The sequence below is a fragment of the Vicugna pacos genome, chromosome 11, assembly GCF_048564905.1.
Source record: "Vicugna pacos chromosome 11, VicPac4, whole genome shotgun sequence".
NCBI lineage: Eukaryota > Metazoa > Chordata > Mammalia > Artiodactyla > Camelidae > Vicugna > Vicugna pacos.
In genome coordinates, this window is record NC_132997.1 from 55,007,512 (window position 1) to 55,028,671 (window position 21,160).

Genomic DNA, 21,160 nt, shown 5'->3' on the forward strand with positions numbered 1-21,160 from the left:
AATCAGTGTATTTAATAGAAAACTCATGTCAGTAAAATGGTGTGTGGACAGAGCACTGTCCTGAGAGTTACATGACCCATGTTGGAGCCTTAGTTTTCCCCCTAACTTAGTGATTGCTGGGGAGATGCAGAGCCTTCGTTTCTTTATTTTCCACTGTCTTTAATTCATGTAAATATTCTTTAAATAAAAATGAAGTCATATCTTCAGGAAAAAAAGAGCTCATTATAAGTAAGTCCCTGTAACAGCCCTAAGTTGTTGCGTTTATTTTTTTACAAAAACACAAAGGAAATGAATACCTTTACTAAAGTTTCCATTTAAGAGAAGGATTCCCAAGCTGTCAATCTGAAAGCAGAATGAAGTCCACCACGGCTCGTCCCTGTTGTTGGCTGTGAGACTGGACGACGGCACTAGTTTCCACCCGTGCGGGAACTCAAATCCACCCATAAAACGCCAGTGAGGCCCTGTAGTGCCTGTGGCTATAGGACTCATTCCTCGCTTTGGGCCAGATCTGATCCAAAGGGATGCCAGCAAAGTCTGCAGCAGACAGGCATGGCGGTTGTTTGTTTCTTTGTTTGTTTTTGTCTTTTATACTTCATTTGATCATGAGGTTTCAGAAGCTCCTTTCTCAGCAGCGGGACAGAGAGAGTGTATCTGTATGCATGGGATGGGGGTATTTATTCGTAAAACAGAAAATGTCTCCAGTGAAGTCAAGTTGTATGGCGAATAAAAGGCATTAAATAGGGCATCACCTACTCCAAATGTGTTTATGTCCCTTTCTCCTTGACTTAGGTTATGTCCCTTCCAGATTTCTGAACTTTCTCACCTGCAAAATATGGGTCCAGGGCTGTATACATAAGCACACTTCTTACTCTGATTTTAAGCCATAAAACAAAAGAACAGTGGTAGGGTGACAGAGTAATGTGTTGTGATTTTTCAGACTATGGAGCCAAAGTTCCATAAACACAAATTAACCTCTAAATGAGAGATTTTAACAAGAAGGCCTTATCTTGGGACAAGATCTAATTATCATCTATTTGTTGTTCAATGGGAGGAAAACTGAGTTTCTCTGCGGAGGAACAGAAAAATCTTCTACAGCTGTGAAGCCTGCCCTCTCATGGAAAACGAGTAATGTAAGTAATGTAATTTGGCATCCCTGAATAAGGAAGCAAACACATAAACACAAGAGTTATAAAGAGAAATTTAGTAGCATTGTTTTAAATGATGTATCTAAATAGCAAAGTTTAAGTGAAATATAAAAGGAACTAAGGATGTTTTCCCAGACAGGGGAACATGGAGCTAGGTGTTTTACATATGGGATTTCAGTGAATCCTTGCAACATCTTGATTTAATAGATATTTTAACCTCCATTTTACAGATTGAAACACTAAGTTTAAGGATCATTATGTGTAAGAGATTTTACTTCTCAGTGGCAGAATTGGGATTAAAATCCAAGTCTGTCAATTTACAAAACCTTTCTTTGGAATTACAGTCATAGGAAACCCCCCAATTTGTAGCTGAGTAAATAAAAATTAATTTGAAATATCATTGAGACCAATAGAATTGAGAACTTCTATTAAATAAACTGCAGATGCTAAAGGACACATATATTATTAATAGGTGTATTTTGGTTTCCAGATGGTAAGGTGTGGTGGGGGTGGTGGAAAGTGAGGGCAAGGAATATAACTCAGGAATTAAGAAAACTATTTAAACACCTTTAGAATGAAGGTGCAAACCCTGTTCCAGGAAGGAGAGCGTCATACTGGCATGCTAACACAAGAAATGTCGAGAAAATTGATGGACAGCCTATTTCTTAGACGTGAATCTCTCAAAATTAACCAAACAATTAGACATGTTTAAAAATACGATTCAAAGGTAATATTATTCGTATCTCAGAGCTCTGTTGATCTGAACTAAAGTGATAAAATAATCAATAGATGAGGTCACTCCAATGACTTCTTAATGACATGGAATTTGATTGCTGTGTCCTTCTTAAACAATTGGTCAAGCACAACTTTTGTTTCATGCGTGCTTTTTATATCATATATTGCATTTTACAGAATTAATGTAAATTATGTAATTATTTTTAACAGCATTACTGCCAGATAACTATACAAATATTTTTAAATAATTGTACTTTAACTTAGCTTAAATTAAAAGCCATATGCTTTTGATTAAAGTATACTTAAACATGATTGCTAAACGACTGTACTGTATAAAAATTTTCTTAATACTTAAAAGAGTTATGAATAGGCACCTAGTTTTATTTTGTTTGCTGGCATTTTAATCTCTGTGTATATATATATATATATATATATATATATATACACACACACACACACACAGATTTAAGGACTATAAAAGAGAAACCACAAATTAGTGAAATGAAAGGAGGACATAAATTATTTTCATTATGAGCTGTAACTGCAGCAACAAAAAAGTTTTATGTTACATTTTGTCGCTAATATGAATGTCAAAGAGTTGGAAATTTATGTGTTAAGAAGCACCCTCAACTAGACTGTAAAACAATAGAGTCTAACAGCTTTGAAGGATCTAGTAGAGTGGATTGTGTCAAAAATATGCATTGTAAAAAGTCCCTCAACATGTATTTATATAATTGGGAGCTATTACAGTTTATTATACCGATTATCCATGTACTAAAGAAGAAAGAATCAACAGTTTACAACACTCTTATTAGAGAGCCTGGCAGTTACGCGCAAGCAACCCGATCATGAGCTTTCAAGGAGATTAAGGAAAACAAATTAGACGTTCTTGTGAGGTTCTCCGTTATATTCCTAAACACAACTTCTATTTGGGAATAAAAGTACAGTGTATACTTGTGATGGCTATCAAATCAGAATTATAAGACCGTCACATAAATCAAATCATACCCCACAATCGTGTCAGGCTACTGTGGAACGGAAAGAGATGAAAGTGGGGTAGGGGGAAATCTAAGCTTTTTTAAACACTAGCAATGAACAGCACTCTGATTTCACGTATCTGATATCTACATGTGATGACACAAAGACGGCGTTGTTCTACCTGCTATAAGAGAGCTCTGAGGAGCAACGGGTGTCCTGTGCCCTCCAGTGGAGTTGTTAGTGTTGATGTTGTTCTTGCTCCTGTTGTTAAGTGTATTTATTCTAGACTAAGGGGAAAGGAGTTCTATACAGGAAATGCTAATTAACTATATAGAACAAAAGCACAACAAATGTAATACTGCCTAAATTACCAAATGAGTGGTAGGTCGTAAATGCTACCACTTCAGAGAGTGTGTAAATAAATTTGTAAGGGTTAGATTGACTTTGCCAGTTGTCATTCAATGTCAGTTTCCAGAGGATTTAGATGTAAATAGAGTTTTCATTTGCAGAGACAGAGGACAAATAACTAGAGTTTAGGAGACAATTTATGAACTAGCAGGCTGACTTATTATAACAAATCCCACTTGACTACAGACGATAATGATGCGATAGACACTGTCTCTTTCCCTAACTCTCTCTAGAAGGAGACCTTAGTAGAAGTAACTTAGTGGTTGTTTCAACAAACACATAGGAAATTTATTATTTTCTTTCCAGTGAGGGACAGCTGACATGAAGAAGAGGATTTGAAGTCTGTACCTCACTTTGCCAGTGTAGAAATAACCAAATAACCTAGACAATTTCAATATCCCATAAACCATTCTTAGGCATTTAATCCCTTTGTCCATTTTCAGACACTAAAGTTCCCCCCAAAGGCAACATAAAAGTGTTATGATACATGGTTCCCAGTTAAGAACTGATTGTTTTTTAATTAAAAAAAAACTTAATGGACCTACTGGGGATTCACCCCAGGACCTCATGCGTGCTAAGCATATGCTTTACCATTGAGCTATTCCCCTCCCCCAAGAAATGATTTTTTTTTTAATGTTCTATGCCATGACACTTTTTCAACCACTATATTTTTGGCTTTTATTAATTTCCTTATCTAGCCCACTGATTCAATACATATTCTTAGCAAATTAGCATGAAAATTAAAACTATGTAGAAATGTTGAAAATTTCATACTGACAAAGGAAGAATTCAATAGGGGAAATATGTCACTTACTATTGTTCAACTCGGTAAAGAAAAAAAAATGTGAATAATGTACAGTTAATAATGTTAGTGTAAGTTTAGCTGAAGATATGCCCTGACAAGTATTAAAATCCCTGTGAATTTACTTGGTAACAATTTTTACATTTTTATATATTTTTGAATTTAACAAAATAATAACCAGGATAAATACAAGTGAATAGTTACTGAATGCTGATTATATGCCAGTCACTGTGCTAATTGCCTTATACGAAATAACCCTTTACTATCAAAGTAATAGGAGGAGAAAACCTACAGGAGCTCATAGAAATGAAGCAACAATACCTTAAACACAAAGCTGGGAAATGATGAAATAGAGAATTCTGTTTGATAAAAGAAAAACATCATTAATCTCAATTTTATTACTCTGCTTATATGTGTTGGTTTACTCTGCCCAGAAGGTCCCTCAATCCTATTTCAATTCTGTATCTTATTTTAAAGGTCTTGAATTATAGATAATTCCAGATAAATTCAATCTGTAGTTCCCCTGAGAAGCCTTTCTAGATCCCTTCACACAGAAGCATCTCCACCACTCCAAACTCCTATTGTATGAAAATACACTTTTATTGAGCATTTATTACACTCCATCCTGTTATTAAATTATGCAAAGAAGTATTTATTCATCCTAGTTGGATTATGAACACCAAGAAGTCAGGAATTAAGATCCTGTCATATTAAGTCCTGCACACAGACACTACTGAATTGAACATTTGCTGCGTTTCTAATATACTCCTACCTCAATAAGTATATCTTAGAGCTTAATAAAATTTAAATTGCACTTTCATAATAACATATAAAGCAATAAAAATCCATGCACTATAGGAAAAGTATAATTGTTCTATCTAATAAAATGGTTAAATGGGGAAAATATTAATGTTAGATACTACAATGAATAATAATGTCAGTTAAGCACCATGCTAATATAATACAGATTTATAAAACTGAAAAAAAAATTTACTTGACTTATTTCCTCATGATTCAGAAAAAAGATAATCAACAGCCTTATATGGTATTTACTGCAATAGCAAAAGAATTCAGATAATGGGTTTGATTTTATTTTTTGTGTGCAAGTTCCATTAATTGAAAAAGAAAGTTGAAAGAGAAAAGCATAAGCGTTAGCAGGAAAGATTTTGAAAATGCCCACGATGTAAGCCATCCATTTCAAAGAAATGGCATAAAGGTTACATATGGGAAGAGGTCTCACTGAGGATGCGGGGCTGAGGTCTTAAAAAACAGTGATTAAAATATTTACTATATCTCCTTCTTAAGTTTATTTACATATCGACTATGTCTGAAAGTAATGATTTAGTAGATTCCACTTTATTTCTGATAAATACTAGATAGCAGAAACAATAGAAATGATTTCAAATACCTAAATGCCATCTTTTCTAAAATAGCAAATGGAATCTATTTGTTATTTTTGAAATTGTTTCTGACATTTGTAACAAGTCTTGTTCAGATAGTTTTTATTCAAGTATTTATTTGCATTTTCTTTGTGAAACAAAATTGAGTACAGAAGAAAACTTTTTCTACCATTATTTCTTGAAAGCTAAAGCAGAGAGAATGTTCATAGCATAGACCTCCTTCATCTCTTCTATTTTATAACTACTGCAAAGAGCATACATTTGGAACACAAAACCAAAGAGAAGAAAAAGCCATTTTCTTGTTGTTTTTGTTGTTGTTGCTGTGGATGATGATTCTGAAGATGGCAAATGAATGGCACTGAGATATTTATATCTTTTAAAAACATTCCAGCCAGTGCTTTCTCATGTAACCTTTTATGTTAAAATATGAAGTTGAATACAATGTCAATTCAAAAATATATGCGTGGCTCAAAACAGATACAGATGCAGAAACAAATGCCGTAACTGTTGAAAGGGCTGACGCTCAACAACCAGCAGATGGCTAGCTTATTTTAGAAGGATGGTAATCTGACCCAGGCAAAGCAGATCACCGGGGTGTAGTTAAAACTACAACTATAACACTCACATCCCTTGTGTGTAATTAAATTATTGTTGGGAGGTACTTCTCTGTTTATATTACTAAGTTAATTTAAAAGCATATTATACTTAGCAAGGTTCTTTTGACCTCTGGAAAGTTATTTTTCTACACAGTTTAAGAAAGCAACAAATAATTTTAGGTATGATATAATGCATATGTGCAAAAGGTGGAGACAAACTTCTTTGAATATTATATGGCCCATTTTCTTCAAATTTCCCATGAAATTGTCTATAAAAATGAATGTTTAGTAGAGAAAAATTAGATGCAGACCTAACTAATAAACAGATGGTATGAGTTAATTCCACATACGAAATTTGTGTTCATTTAGTATTTATATTATATCTCGTACTTATCTGTCATATGGAAGGAGTTTTTATATGTTTTCCCAACAGTAGGCCAACATTTTAAATGATTTAAGAGCTGATATAAGATCTACTGGTTGAAACAAAATGGTATAACTGAGAGATGGTCATGAGAGAGACTCAGTAAAAACGTCTAATTCCAGAATGGCCAAGAGATCTGCTTGTATGAGGAGAGCTGCCTCTTAGGAAATGAATGGATGGGGCTAGATGAAGTGATTATTTGGATGTATAATATTGATACAAACTTAGTAAAAGAATAAAAATTCAGAAGAGCTTACATTTGTTAAGTATCTATTATGTACAAGTGTTTGCCAGTTCCCTTAGAGAGCTGTACATCTAATATGAAAGGAAACTAATAAATATCATTACAATATGGTGAGTGTAATGACAGAGACAAAACTTTAAGTGCAGTGGGGGCACCAGACAGGAGAAAGGAGAAATGTGACTACAGGCAGTAAGTTGGAGCCCAGGGAAACTAGATTTTTCTTACAGTTTTTCATTTCCTATTTGGATTTCAAAGGGATGGGTTTCTTTGATGCCTAATTCAAGAACTAAAGACAAATATTGTCTTATTTGTTATTTCAAAGAATTCATCAACATTTGAAGAGATTGTAAACCAGGTGGAAAAAACTTTCGTAGAATATAAAAATCAAATATTCCATCTTAGCTAATTGCTTTCTAAAGTCTTGATCTCTCCCCTATATCTGTCTTTATCATACAGACAACATTTTCTACCTTAAGTGAAACTCCTAAGACACTTGCTAATGTTCTTAGGCTCAAAGGAGATGGGACATCTGGCTCTCATTTTAGCCCAAATGGGCTTCATTTATTGCAGCCATTTAAGTTTCACTTCCTTCTTGCCCTGGGTGTAATCAGTCTGCTGCAACTGCCCCAAACTGAAAACACATACTGTATAATTCTTGGGTATTTTGTCTTTTATATATTTGAATTGTAATTTAAATGGTATGATTCATATGGTTATTTTTTTACTTAAGTATCTTAGTAATTTTTGGCACATAATATCTTTTGTAATTACTGATTTAAAAATATATATCTCAAGCAACTTAGCAGCACCCCAGAACAAAGCTCAAGAATATGTACAGGCATATACAATTATTTGGCACCCAATGAGATAACGATTACAATGCCTGACAGTCAGCCAAAAGTTACCAGAGACACTAAGAATAAAGCAGATGCAACCCCAAATGAAACAATGAATCAATGAAAACCAGCCTAGAACTGACACCAGCTTTAGAATTAGTAGATAAGGATATTAAACTAGTTATGCTGACTGTCAAGAACCATGAAGGGTCTAAAATTTTACACTACTTATAAGCTATAAACTTAGCCTACCACAGTTTTATGGATACTTTCAGAAGACATGAGACACTTGGATCAGAGACAAAAGAATTTATTACTCAAAGCAAAAACCCATAAACTCATGTTCCCATCTATCCCTCTTGCCGCCAAGTTCAGGAGTCACACAGAGGGACCTAGATGAATGTACTCACAGTGAGTTTCATCACAGCTGAGGAACCTTAGTTCAGAAAACTAGAATTTTTTACAATGAAGTGCAAATAAACCTGCCCTTTAGCCCAGAGGAAGACATCATATTTACCATATTAATTATAGAAAATAAATGATATAAGATATAAGTAAATATAAAAATAAACACCATATTTACATCCTCAGAGAAATAAAACAGATCGATCAGTGTTTTCTAGTTTGGCTATCCAGCTGTGTGAGGCTTAGGTAGAGTGATCCATAAGTGAAGTCATAGTTATGGTTGAGAGCTCTCCTCCCTTCCCTGAAACACAAGGCAGTACAGAAGGACACCACCTTCTGCTCTCCATCCAACAACACACACATATCTCATACCAAATGGAGGCCTGTGTGTCACATGGCACCTGGAATAACCTTCTGGGCTTTAATGGTATCTGCCCAGTGAAGAAGACAGAAGAAAAGGGGACTATCTGAAGGATCTCTCAGTCTATTGCTTCCTAAGCTTAATCAAGAGAATTCCATTTTCACATCCTAGAGACATCATTCTCTACCCTTGATGCACATGAGAATCATCTGAGAATTAAAAACAAAAATATCCAAGCCCCACAGTCGGTCACTCAGATTTATTTGCTTTTGGGAAGGGACTTGTGCACTATTCGGTCTAAAGTTTCCCAGGTGATCTAATGAGCAGAGATGATTGAGAGTCACCGTCTTAGAATAAGAGGGCATCTCTCGTAACTACAGTATCATTATGATATCCCCAAGTTACAATAGTGCCTCAATATCATCTGATACTCAGTTCATATTCATATTTCCTCCATTGTCCTGAAATGTCTTTCTACAGTGAATCATTAGGATGAGAGTTGGATAACTGCACGTCTACTCCCCTCACCTCCGATGTTCTTCTTCCTGAATGTTCAAATATTTTTTCATATTTTTTCAAGGAGGAAAAAAATGTGCATTAAAATAATACCTATTTTAGTTTGGTGCAGCCATTGTGGAAAACAGTATGAAGATTCCTTAGAAGACTAAAATAGACTTACCATATGACCCAGCAATCCCACTCCTGGGCATATATCCAGAGGGAACTCTAATTCAAAATGATACATGCACCCCAGTGTTCACAACAGCAATATTTACAATAGCCAAAACATGAAAACAACCTAAATGTCCATTGACAGATGACTGGATAAAGAAGTTGTGGTATATTAATACAATGGAATACTGGTCAGCCATAAAAATGACAAAATAATGCCTTCTGCAGCAACATGGGTGGACCTAGAGATCATCATTCTAAGTGAAGTAAGCCAGAAAGAGAAAGAAAAACACCGTATCATATCACTCATATATATGTTGAATCTAAAAAAAAAAAAAGACAAATGAACTTATTTACAAAACAGAAACAGACACAGAAATAGAATACGGACTTGTGGTTGCCAAGGGTGAGGAGGCTGGGAAAGGATAAACTGGGAGTTTGAGATTTGTAGATACTGACTGGTATATATAAAATAGATAAACAAGTTTATACTGTATAACACAGGGAAATATATTCAGTATCTTGTAGTAGCTTATGATGAAGAAGAATAGGAAAATGAATATATGTATATTCATGTATGACTGAAGAATTGTGCTGTACACCAGAAATTGATACAACATTGTGAACTGACAATACCTCAATAAAAAATTTTTTTAAATAATCCCTATTTTGATTTTGACACCAATTGTCCCATTTTATAACTACTGCCCTAGTTGCCAGAGTCCCTCAAATTGACCCATGATGCCAATATTCTTTATACTAAACCAGTTGTTCCCAATCTTTTTATCACACTTGCCTCACTTTTTTAAATGTCAGCAAGTATAGCCTTTTGTTAGAATCCCTCATTGATAGTGATGAGTGGTCATGAGTTTTAATCAGATAGAGAAATCTCTCCTAATAGCTATTAAATCTCACTGCGTGTAAACCTATTATAGACCACTTTACTAAGAAATATGGATACTTCTCTTTGTACAAAGCATAATAGAGAAGGTAAAGAAGCTTAAGCCTGGGACCCACTTCCTGAAAGGCCTGAGCCATTTACTTACGGATAGTTAGATAAGAGTGAAAGACACTCACTCCATCAAGTAGAAATAGAAACACAGCGTGCAGCAAGCCCCCGAGCAGGAGCGCTCTCTGCGCAGTCGTGCGTGACAGTCACACAATGAGAAGGGCTTCTAAAATGAGAGTGCAAAATAAAGGAAGTCACCTAGAGCAGAAGGAGGGGCATATTTAGAATAAAGTTATATTTACAGTATACTTGCCTAGATCAGGACACTGTAGCAGAAACATTTGGCAAGGAAATTTGGGATCAGATTGTAGAGGGGGAGGTCAATAGTGCCAAAAGCAGAATGAAACGTAAGGCAGAAAAAGAGAAACACCATGACTTATTCCAGTTTTCTCCTTCCACTACTATTTCCCTTTATTATTGCCAGATCACTGTCTTAATCTGTGAAATTCCTAATGATCTCTATCTGGGAAAATAAAGATTATACAAAGTCCTAGCACCCTCATAATAAGTACTTCTTATTCTGAGAAAGAACGTGTATGGCATATTTATGATACTGTAGTTATAAAAAAAAAAGGTAATTTTTCTGCAGTCTTGTGGTGACTATGTATTTATCAAACCTACTTTTTTACTTTAGAAATTTTCCTTTTCAGTAATTATGGCATGAAACTCCAGACAGCTGTCATCTGCTCATGAGTGAGCTGATTGCCTGCCTGGGTTGCCACCTTTTGATAGGTTATGGATAAGTAGATGCAGACAGCCATCCTCCAGCTCAGCTTTCTACCATTATTCTGGAAAATATCTCCAGTTCACCTCCCTGCGGGGAGCCGCTCGTGACGGAGGGCTGCCGAGCACAAAACTTGGGCGTAAAACCCCAAAGTGCAGGGCGCCAGGCTCTGAGATTGAGGCTGCCGAGCACAAAGGTTGGGCCTGAACTCGCACAGTGCGGGGCGCCTGGCTCAAAGGTCAATTGAGTCAGAACAATCTCTGTCCCGCCACCCCTTTTACTAAAGAATGCACCAGGTGCGCTAATGCCTGAGGAAATATCCTTGAGCTACTAAGTCACAAAGGACCTTCAGAGGGAGAGATACAATCGGCACACAAATCAGTAATCTTTTTAGAGAACAATCACCTGAGCTAAATATACACGAGTCATGATGTTAGCCTAGAGGAACAATGTCTTAGCTTATCATCTTGGTTCCAGGAACTCTTAATCTTAGTTTTACAAGAACTGTAAACAATAATGATGTCTGTAACAATATACAAGTTAATGGTTTTAGTACACGCCCTAAAACAATACCTTTGCCTACAGGCAGGAATGTATGAGCTAATGGGTTAAAATCATATAAATTGACTGCAAGAAATAAACTCGTCGTCCACTCTTGACCTAGCGTCTTGCGGGCTAGAGTGAGACCCTCTCAACCCCACTTTTTAGTCTTGTCTTGTCTTGTTGTCTCTTTGTTACGTCTTTTCTTTTCTCAGTCCTGTAGCACAAGTTTCTGGACCTGATCGATTGTCGGCTGGCTCCGACACCTCCCTGTTACAGCATCAATGGTACCTTTTAGAATATATTTGCATATGACTCCTGGGTTGATTGGCTGTGAGAGGTACAGAAGCAGGCCCACAGCAAGATGCGAGGTTTTACAAGAAATTTCTCTTTATCCTTAAATGCAGCATGTCCAGAAAAGGTTCAATGTCAGAAAAAAACCTAGAAGCGTCTGTTTGGTACCTATCTTGTGGCTGGAGAAGCTGAGATGACAAGACTGTCGTCAGCTTGTCAGTTTTATGAGTACAAAAGAAATTTCAACTAAGAGTCAAGCTGAAAATGTCATCTTTTGTAAAAGCACCCCTTAGACTTCATTTTCAAAACGTATGTATTTTTGCACTCTTGCCAAAATGCAATTACATGCACAGTTGCACAGGCAAATACATGGGAATATTTTCATAAGAGTAATTTACAGTAAACAACAAGTGCAATTAGAAACCGAGAAGGTTTTTCCTCCACACAGTTATGTGACTAACAGAACAGCAAATATTATTATAGAGAACTTAGAGGAGAGAGAAAAGTGTTTTGCTAACACAATCACTGCCAATCAGAGTCTCCACGACATCAGCATATTTGGTTCCACCACTTCATTAACTTAGGTGGGGCCCCCAATAGTTTTTTAAATGGTGCACAGGGCACCTTCAAAACACAAAGAGAAGTAGAAAAACAGAGAAGATATATATACACAAATATGAAGTAGACTTATAGTTATAAATAGGATCTTCAGCCTTTAAGTTCAAAGATGTTTCTCAAGACAGAGACTATGTCAAGAATTCTAATGGGTCTCATGTAGACAGTTCTCTGCCTCAGAGCAAAATTTACCCTAAGCAATCTATGACAAATGCTTTGCTTGTTGACTAAATATTTTCTAGGTGAAGAATCCAGAAAAAAACCATAAGCACTTGACATCCATTTCCTCTCATTAATTTTTCTGGGAAAATGAGAATGAGTAGCCTTTTTCAACCAATAGTCCTTTCCAGTGGGATACAAAATTCAAATTTCATTCAGTGACAGTTATATTTGGTGGTGTTCTCACCTGTAATGTGGTGACAAATTGGTAACAACAACAAAAAAATGCTCTAACAAAACCAACTGGAGTCTGTAGATTTCAGCAGATATGTGATGGGACAATGCAAAAAAGTGGTCAATATTAATTAATGAAAATGCATGGAAATATACTATATATATATATATATATACACACACACACACACACACACATTTATACATATATATATGTCTTTGTTTGAAGATTAAATATGTGTAACCTGGAAGAATCGCTCAGGCTTATTACACTTTCGCACATGTACACATTCACAAATGTCATTATAAAAGGTGGACTTTATCTTTCTTCATGACTATAACTTGTGTGCCTTGGTCCATAAGCATTATAGCTTTCCACTTTTACAGCTTTGGCGTTTCCAGGCTCAATGATAAAACTGTTGACTAAAGACATAAGTTAAAAATGTGTTTGTAAAAGGGGGAGAAAATCAGCCTTGTGTAATATGGGTAGTTAGTGACATTTCTCCACAGCTAAAATAGACAAAAAAGAAGATAAGCTTCTGTAAGGACTATCACCTCTAATTCAGAGTTTTGCTTTCTCTGCAGACTTCATGCGACTGCTGACTATAACACGCCATTTATATTTGCATTTGGAAATAAATACATTAAGCACAAGAAACAATGTTTGGTTTAGTAATGGCAGTTAGACATATGATTGCTGACCTAACAATATGAGCATCTTCAATATCATCCTCAAAAAAAAAAAAGAAAAAGAAAAAAAAATGGTCAAATTCCATGAGTCTTCAGTTGATTGGTGGTAAATGAAGAGGACTTCAAAATACAGGTAATTCAGAATTCATAAAAATTAATTACATTGATTCTGACAGGGAAATATAAATAGATATACAAAGATAAGCAGTGATATAAGCTGAACTAGAAATGTAAAATAAATGTTTTCAAACAGAAAGTTATATGAAGGTTTAAAGAAGAAAGAAGGCCGTAGGTGCTGGAGAAGTGCTTTGTATTTTTATAGAATGTCAGAAAATATGACAAGAGAAAACTTCCCAGCATTGACAATAATGTGTGCAAATAAACCTCCAGATTCTTGATCATAAATCTTTCATATTAGTTCTAGAATAATAACAAATAAAAACTTATTTATATATTGTGTGGAGCAGGATAGAAGGGTGTGTGGCAGAGAGGACCGCTAACAGGAAACCCAAACTAAGCCTGTAGTCATAAGTAAATTATAAATATATTTGTTTGCTCTGAGATCCAAGTCTTAGGACAGAAATTTGTCTAAGCCTTAATTTCAACTATTAAGATGTGATAAATCAATAAATAGAGAAATGGTCTTTCTCAGCTGGTCTTTGTTTCTTTATTGCTGTTACCTAAGATGGAATTTCCCAGCATATGTGTTGGAGGGTGTTGGTTTAATGTGTATGCATCAGCATTACCTGGTAGGCTTATTAACCCACAGGTTACTGGGCCCTATCCCCAGAGTTTCTGATTCAAAAGGTCCATGTGGGGACTTAAAACTTTATTTCTAACATGTTCCCATTTGATGCTGATGCTGATGCTGCTGCTCTTTGGACCACACTTGGAAAACTACTGGTAGAGTGGAATACATATTAAGTAATAAGAAGAGTTTTCATTGTGATATGAATTGGGAACATTAGGTTAGGGACCTTAAGTAGGTTGGTTTCTTTCCTGCAGTATTTCTGAAATCATTTAAAATAAAATGTATTTTTGAAATGTTGCAACAGATGGAGTTAAACAGGCAAGGAAGACTATTCAAGACTATTGAAATAGGGGAGAGACCAAATTCAGTTCTGTTGAAACAAAAAGTAGGAGCTTTGAAGTACTGAGGTGAGCTAGTGGAAAAGTCCTAGAGGACTTTAGAGGGGAGCTTGGAGACTGATCGGGCCATCTGTGTTTGTTAATGGTACTTATGTAACTCAGGCTCTTACCCTTCACAGAGACAGGGAGACTGGGGCTCTCTTTCTGATGATTACGTCATTCCACAGGGATAGGTCCCAGATGCTTGAGAAAGCCATTACTGGTTGTAAAACTGGTAAGAGACTGAGAAAAGATTTATATCTCAAAGCGACAGAAAAAGAACTTAAAATTGTAAGTTTTCTATAGTAGATGTTCTAAGAAAAAGGCAGTTGCGGGACTACAGTCAGGAAGAGACCTGTCTAAAGTTTAGTCAAACTGAGAGGAACATTATGGCTATATTGATCAAAATTCTAAATGGAATATAATATGTTGTTTCCAAAGGTATTTGTCATGGAATTACTCTTCTGAAGGAGCACCCTGTGATGTTATTTTTCTGAAGAATACCTAAGAAACATTGTTCTACAAGAAGGTTTCTGTACATGGACTAAAAAGTTCTGAATACATGCCATTTAAGCTCTTTATGCTGTTCAGTGCCGAATCAAACTGCATATTTCTCTCAGTAGGAATCGCTTAAAGGAATAAATGGCACAATAAGGTCTTGAAGCCTGGACGTGGAAACACATAAGGTAAAATCTGATACTTATTTGTCGAATAGCACACCAATTAGGTTTTATGTGAATATGTTACATATGCATACGGCAGTAGAAATGCCTCGTGTCTTTAGATGTATGCGTGCATATTTAGCTACATATGTGCTGTCAGAAGTAAGTGCTAGAGGCATCACATTCATACGCACAAATGCAACCTGGTCTTTATTCTTTCATATTCTTTGTCTTTCTTCCCACTGTCTTACTTAAGATATAGACAAGTAGAGATTTTACCTTTGAAGTAATTAAATTATTTAGTCAGTGTCCAAACATTATTCTAAGTTTCTGATAAAATTCTAGACAATTTTTAAAAATTATATTTATCATTTCTTTCTTTCTTGATTAAAAATATGTTTTTATTGTTTAAATTCATTGTATGATAATTGTATGATAAGACATAATTCAAGTCAGCAGTCCTCATCTACCACCCTCCAATCCCCTATTCTCATCCACAGAGAGAAACACATTTCTATTTTGGGAGGTATTTGCCACTGTTTAAATTACATACTTATAATAATACAATGTATTGATTTTCAATTATACATAGAACCTACTGACTTTCCAGTAAGTAAAACGAGGGTTTAGAACTCTTGTAGAAAAAACTCCCTCCACATTTAAAGCCACATGTTAGGTGTTCTTCCAATGTGTTTATGTCAAAATTTGGGGGTAAATTATGTTATATATTTTCATTATTATGAAATACATAATCATTTGTAGTATTCACAATTGAGATACACACCAGACTGATTACATTTTCTTTCTTATACATCTCCCCTCCTTCCACCCATTTAATTAAAGCTTCATTAGATGCTTACCTATCCATCTGTTTACCTAAAAACTAAAAATAAAAAGGACTGTGAAACACTTCATGTGATTCTTCCGGGGCTGGGTTTTCTTGTTAACGGTGTTTTTGGACCATATTATCCTCCTGCTTAATCTCCCTGTCACCTATGTGGAGCCTTCTGCAGTTCTTTTAACCCAGCATGGCAAAAACATCCTTAAATAAAGGTTTCCTTCAAAATAGCTATAAGGAGAAAACCCTGAGGGGATAGGGTTCCATTTTTGCAGCTCCATCCCAGAGACAAAATTTCCAGACAATAAAAATAAAATGCTCTAACATCACTCATCCCCTCAGGGCCCCTGCCCAACCTAACTATCCCCTGCTGATACATAAGCTGTTTCCCTGTAACACACACACAAACACACATACACACACACACAACAGCAGCAGCAACAAAAAACAACAATCATCCTCTTTTTTGAGATTTAAGGATTTCTTGGGAGCAAGCTGCTCTATCATCCTTTTTTCCCCCTTAATGCTATCTTGTAGGTTCTGTTTTTCCAGCTTTTTAAACACATAAAAGAGAAAACTGTTCAATTACAGGGAAAAGTTTTGCTGCCAACACTAATGAAACCAACACCAGAAACTGGCTTTTAATATTAATCATCTATGTCAGCTCTTAGGGTAGGTGTTCTCAGGCACGTTTTCTCCTTCTCAGACCCTCAGCAATCCTGCAAGTCACAATTACCTTGAACTTAATAAAGTATGAGTTATACAAACATATACTCACACACATACACAATATGGTTGAAATTTTGGAAAGCTCCTGTGCATGGCTCCTCATGCCACATTCTCATCAACTAAATCTGCAGTTTCCAGTAATCTCTTCCTTTGTACTTTCTTACCCCCTCCTTTTTTCCAGTAGTAAGAGACTGAATGCGGACTTAAGCTTCAAAAAGGATCACAGATTAAAATTGCTTTTATTACATTTATTCTTCAGAGTGTATTTTAGTTAGAATTGTTCTATTCCCTGATCTGAATCTTATTTCATGGTTCTCACCTCAGACTTACTTCTGTATTATGCTAATTCTTCAAGCTTGGGGTCCCCTTCTTTCTTAGCACTTACTTCTTCCTTGTATAGCGAATGCAAGAAATTTTCAAAAACAATAGAAATGAATAAATGATAAAAAATCATATTTTATATTATCTAGCTTTCATTATATGTCTTGGTATTTCTTTCCATCTACTAAGGGAAAAACAATCTATGCTCCTTAAGATTTATTACTATTAGCATAAAGATTAGACTAAATTGTGCTCAATTACACTATTCTTTTATTTTCTGTCAGTTGTTATAAATATCAGAATACACATTTTTGTATTAAATATGCTGTGCCTTCACAACCCTTGATATTTCTGTATGTAGTCCATACATTATGACTTACTGGGAAAGTCAATTGTCTCTTTTGGAAAAGAGACACAGGGTTACATCTCAGACTTGACAGCTTCGCTACCTGTGACCTTTGACTTTTTGCTGACTGGAGATCTCTTTGATTTGAAATACACACAGAAAAGGCCTCCTGTGCTCTCGAGCTCTCCAAAGTCTTTTATACAAAGAAACGGGAAGTGAAATGGAAGAACTGGAGAGAAGGAGGGTGAAAGAGAGATTGTACTTATATATAGTCAGTTCTTCACCTTAAACGAAAGGGAGAAAAGGATCAAAGAACTCATCTATCAGACAAGTGTCTTCACTTGGATTTAATACTCCATTTTTCATCCCCTAAACTTCATAGTCTTATGGATTCAATCACAAGGCACCTCTAGTAAACCTCCGTGTATCGCTATCAAGAGTACAGAAAATAAAATTAGTCACTATGATTACCAAAGACTACCTAGCCAGGTTCTTGTCACTATTTTACAATAAGAAAAATGAATTAAGCCTCATAGTTTTGGTCTATCTGAAGCATCTGGTAAATAATCCAATAGTTTATTTATTGAATATTGATAGGGTCTGAATTGTGTCCCCACAGAATTCATATGTTGAAGCCCTGATCCCTGGTACCTGAGAATGTGACCTTATTTGGAAATTCGGTCACATTCAATAATTGATTGGACCAGCAAGCTAGTTAAGTTTCCTGCTTTGAAAAAAATATGTCACAGATTCTTGTTTTCATTCTAGTCTTTCCTTTGACATTATGTGAAGTGGTTCAATATTATTTGAAGGCAGATTAGGAAATTTAAAGCGAAATAATGTAAACCCATGAGTAATCATCAAAAAAAAAAAAGCAAAATATAACTAACAAGATATGCAGCCAAATGAGGTGCTTTCAGGGAGACAAAGCTCCAAATGCATATATTAGGAAAGCAGAATGATCTTAAAGCATTGTTTTTAGCAAGAGACTAAAGAAGAAAAACTTGTGACTGGCTCCACACCCAAATCCATCTTTGCAGTTACCAGGCGTTGCCTGACAGGCCTCATGGGGAAAGCCTGCTCTCCTCTCAGTAGACTTGGTGCACAACAGTACAGTGCAATTTTCTGAAGGAAGCTGCAGTCAAAGACACAATATTCCCTCAACCCAGTCGTCAGACATGCTCATAGGCATATCTGCGTTCCTAGCCCCAAACATCTCTTTGGAGGTGTCTTTCTTAGGGGCTATGGTTGAGGCACTTTTCTCTACAGTACCTTTCAACTCCTACCCCTTCTTTCTTTCTCTGCCTCCAGCCCATAGTCTATAAAGAGACAAGAATCTTTTGTTTAGGCTCTCCTCAGCAGTGAGACAGTTACCCCTTCCTGTGCTGTATCCATGTGACTCGATCCTGGTGCCAGTGGAGAAATGGAATATTAGGGAGCTGGAGCTTCTTTCAACCTCTTGAATTCATTGCCACAGTAAGTGAATAAAGGCTTGATTCATACTTCCATTTATCTTGTTTCTGAACTGACCACCTCAACACCTATTTGCTTGATAATTATTGCAGAAAAAACACTTGAAACACTGAACATTCACTCATGATTAAAAATCTTAGCAAACCTGGAACAAAGGGAATCTTTTTTCACTCTCATTGTAGATGTCAATAAAAATACTACAGCTAACATCACTTAATGAAAGCATCCTGGTAAGATTTGAAAAATGAAATGAAGCCAATTCGCCCCACCTCTATTCAATGTTGTACTGGTCCTAGTTAGTGCAATATAAACAAACAAACAAACAAACAGGCATACAGATTGGACAGCAAGAAGTAAAACTGACTTTACTGGCAGATGACATAATTTTACATGGTAAAAATACACAAAATTTGCAAAGAATTTATTAAAGATCGATATAAAAATGCAGTTGGTCTCCTATTGACTACCAATAAACAATTGGAAACTGAAAACAAAACAGCATTTATAAAACATAAAAATACCTAAAGTAGTTAGGGCTAAATTATTTTAAAATATTTTGAGGCCTATTCAATGATAAACCTAAGAAATTAATTTTAAGAGAAATTAAAGGACTTACAACAAATGAGAAAATATTACATGTTTATGAACTGAAAGACTCAATATTTTTTAAGACGTCAAATTCTCTCCCAATTGAGTCTATGGACTTTACATAATCCTCAAAATACCAGAATACTTATTTGGTAGGAATTGACAAGGCAAATCTAAAATTAATGTGAAATTGCAAAAGACCAAAGATAACATTAACGATTTTAAAAGAAATTAACAAAGTTGGAGAACATAAGATTATCAGATTTTAAGGCTTTGTGCAAAGTACACACATAATACGAAAAATTGATCATTTGAATTCATCAAAATGAAAATTTTCTGCTTTTTCAAATACACCAATAAAAGATTTAAAAAAGCACATCATGGACTTTAAAGAAATACCTATGACATATTAATATGCATATTTATATATAATTCTGACAAATATTTCTGATATCTATCCAGAAAAAACGTAAATTCTAATTCTAAAAGATATATGCACTCCAATATTTATAGCAGCACTATTTACAATAGCCAAGATATGAAAACAACCCAAGGGCCCTTCAAAAGACAGTAGGCTTAAGAAGATGTGGTTTCTATATACAATGAAATATTACTCAGCCACAGAAATGGAGGTATTACCATTTACAATAAAATGGATAGACCTAAAGAATATTATACTTAGTGAAGTAAGTCAGACAGAGAAAGAAAAATACTATATGATACCACTTATATGTGGAATCTAAAAAATGATACAAATAAATCTATATACAAAACAGAAACAGACTCACAGATATAGAAAACAAACTTATGGCAACCAAAGGGGAGAGGAGGGAAGGAAGGGACAAATTAGGAGTAATGGGATTAACAGATACATGCTACCATACATAAAATAGATGAGCAACAAGGATGCACTGTATAGCACAGGGAACTATTGTCAATATCTTGTAATAATCTATAATGGAAAAAATTCTGAAAGTAAATAACAGAATCACTTTGCTGTACACTTGAAACTAACACAATATTGTAAATGTTTAATTAAAAATATGGACAAATGTTTTAAAGAACTAGACACTTCATGAAAGAAGATATATAGATAAGCATGTGAAAAGATACCCAACCACCATGGAAGTTCAAACTAAATCACAGAGAGTACTATATACCCTTTAGATTGGCTAAGTTTATAAGAACTGGCAAGACCAGGTTTGGACAAGGATATAAGTGAGACAAGCTGGGGACTTGGGACATGGGGCCCTCGGCTGTAATGTTTTCGCTGGGACTGAGTGACAGAATACAAAGAAACTACAAGGGACTAAAAATAACTGCATGCACACACAACTGGAGCCAGTCAGGAACAAGCTACAAAAATACCAAAAACCCAGCTGCTGTTTCTGAGGTGCCAGGAGCAAAAGCAGGGTACTGGGACTGGAACAGAAGCAGGACACTACGCATGACCCTGCACACGGCACCACCAACAGGGTGGGCAGACCACCTAAGCCACCCCTCTGGCCTGACCCCTGGACCCGTCCCTACCTTCACCCCATTTAAGGGACTAGCTTGCCTCGACTTAAGAAGTAAGCAAGGAAACATTTTCCTTGTGCTGCAGCCCAATAAAGCCTTGCCTGAATTTCTTGTCTGGCCTCTTATCAGGGTCCGTTGATGAAAGAGACCAAGAACCCTTGTTGGTAACACAAGTAACTGGAATTCTTATATATTGCTCGTAGAAATACAAAATTATACAATGACTTTGGAAACCAGTTTGGAGTTTCTTATGAGTTTAAACCCATACGTATCAAATGACCCAGTA

At 35.7% G+C, this 21,160-nt stretch overlaps 1 long non-coding RNA gene across 2 annotated transcripts in view; it reads left to right on the top strand.

The window, feature by feature from the left end:
* Positions 1 to 18,797, top strand: part of LOC116282347 (uncharacterized) — a 32,712-nt gene extending 13,915 nt beyond the window's left edge. Inside the window, exons 2-5 of one of the 2 annotated variants that reach the window (XR_012077398.1) lie at positions 938 to 1,130; positions 13,167 to 13,404; positions 14,841 to 15,085; positions 18,607 to 18,797. This is a non-coding gene — a long non-coding RNA (uncharacterized lncRNA). Of the gene's footprint in view, positions 1 to 937; positions 1,131 to 11,686; positions 11,883 to 13,166; positions 13,405 to 14,840; positions 15,086 to 18,606 lie in introns of those variants that run through there. The other variant, XR_012077397.1, reaches the window with a different exon arrangement.
* The last annotated feature ends 2,363 nt before the right edge of the window (positions 18,798 to 21,160 follow it).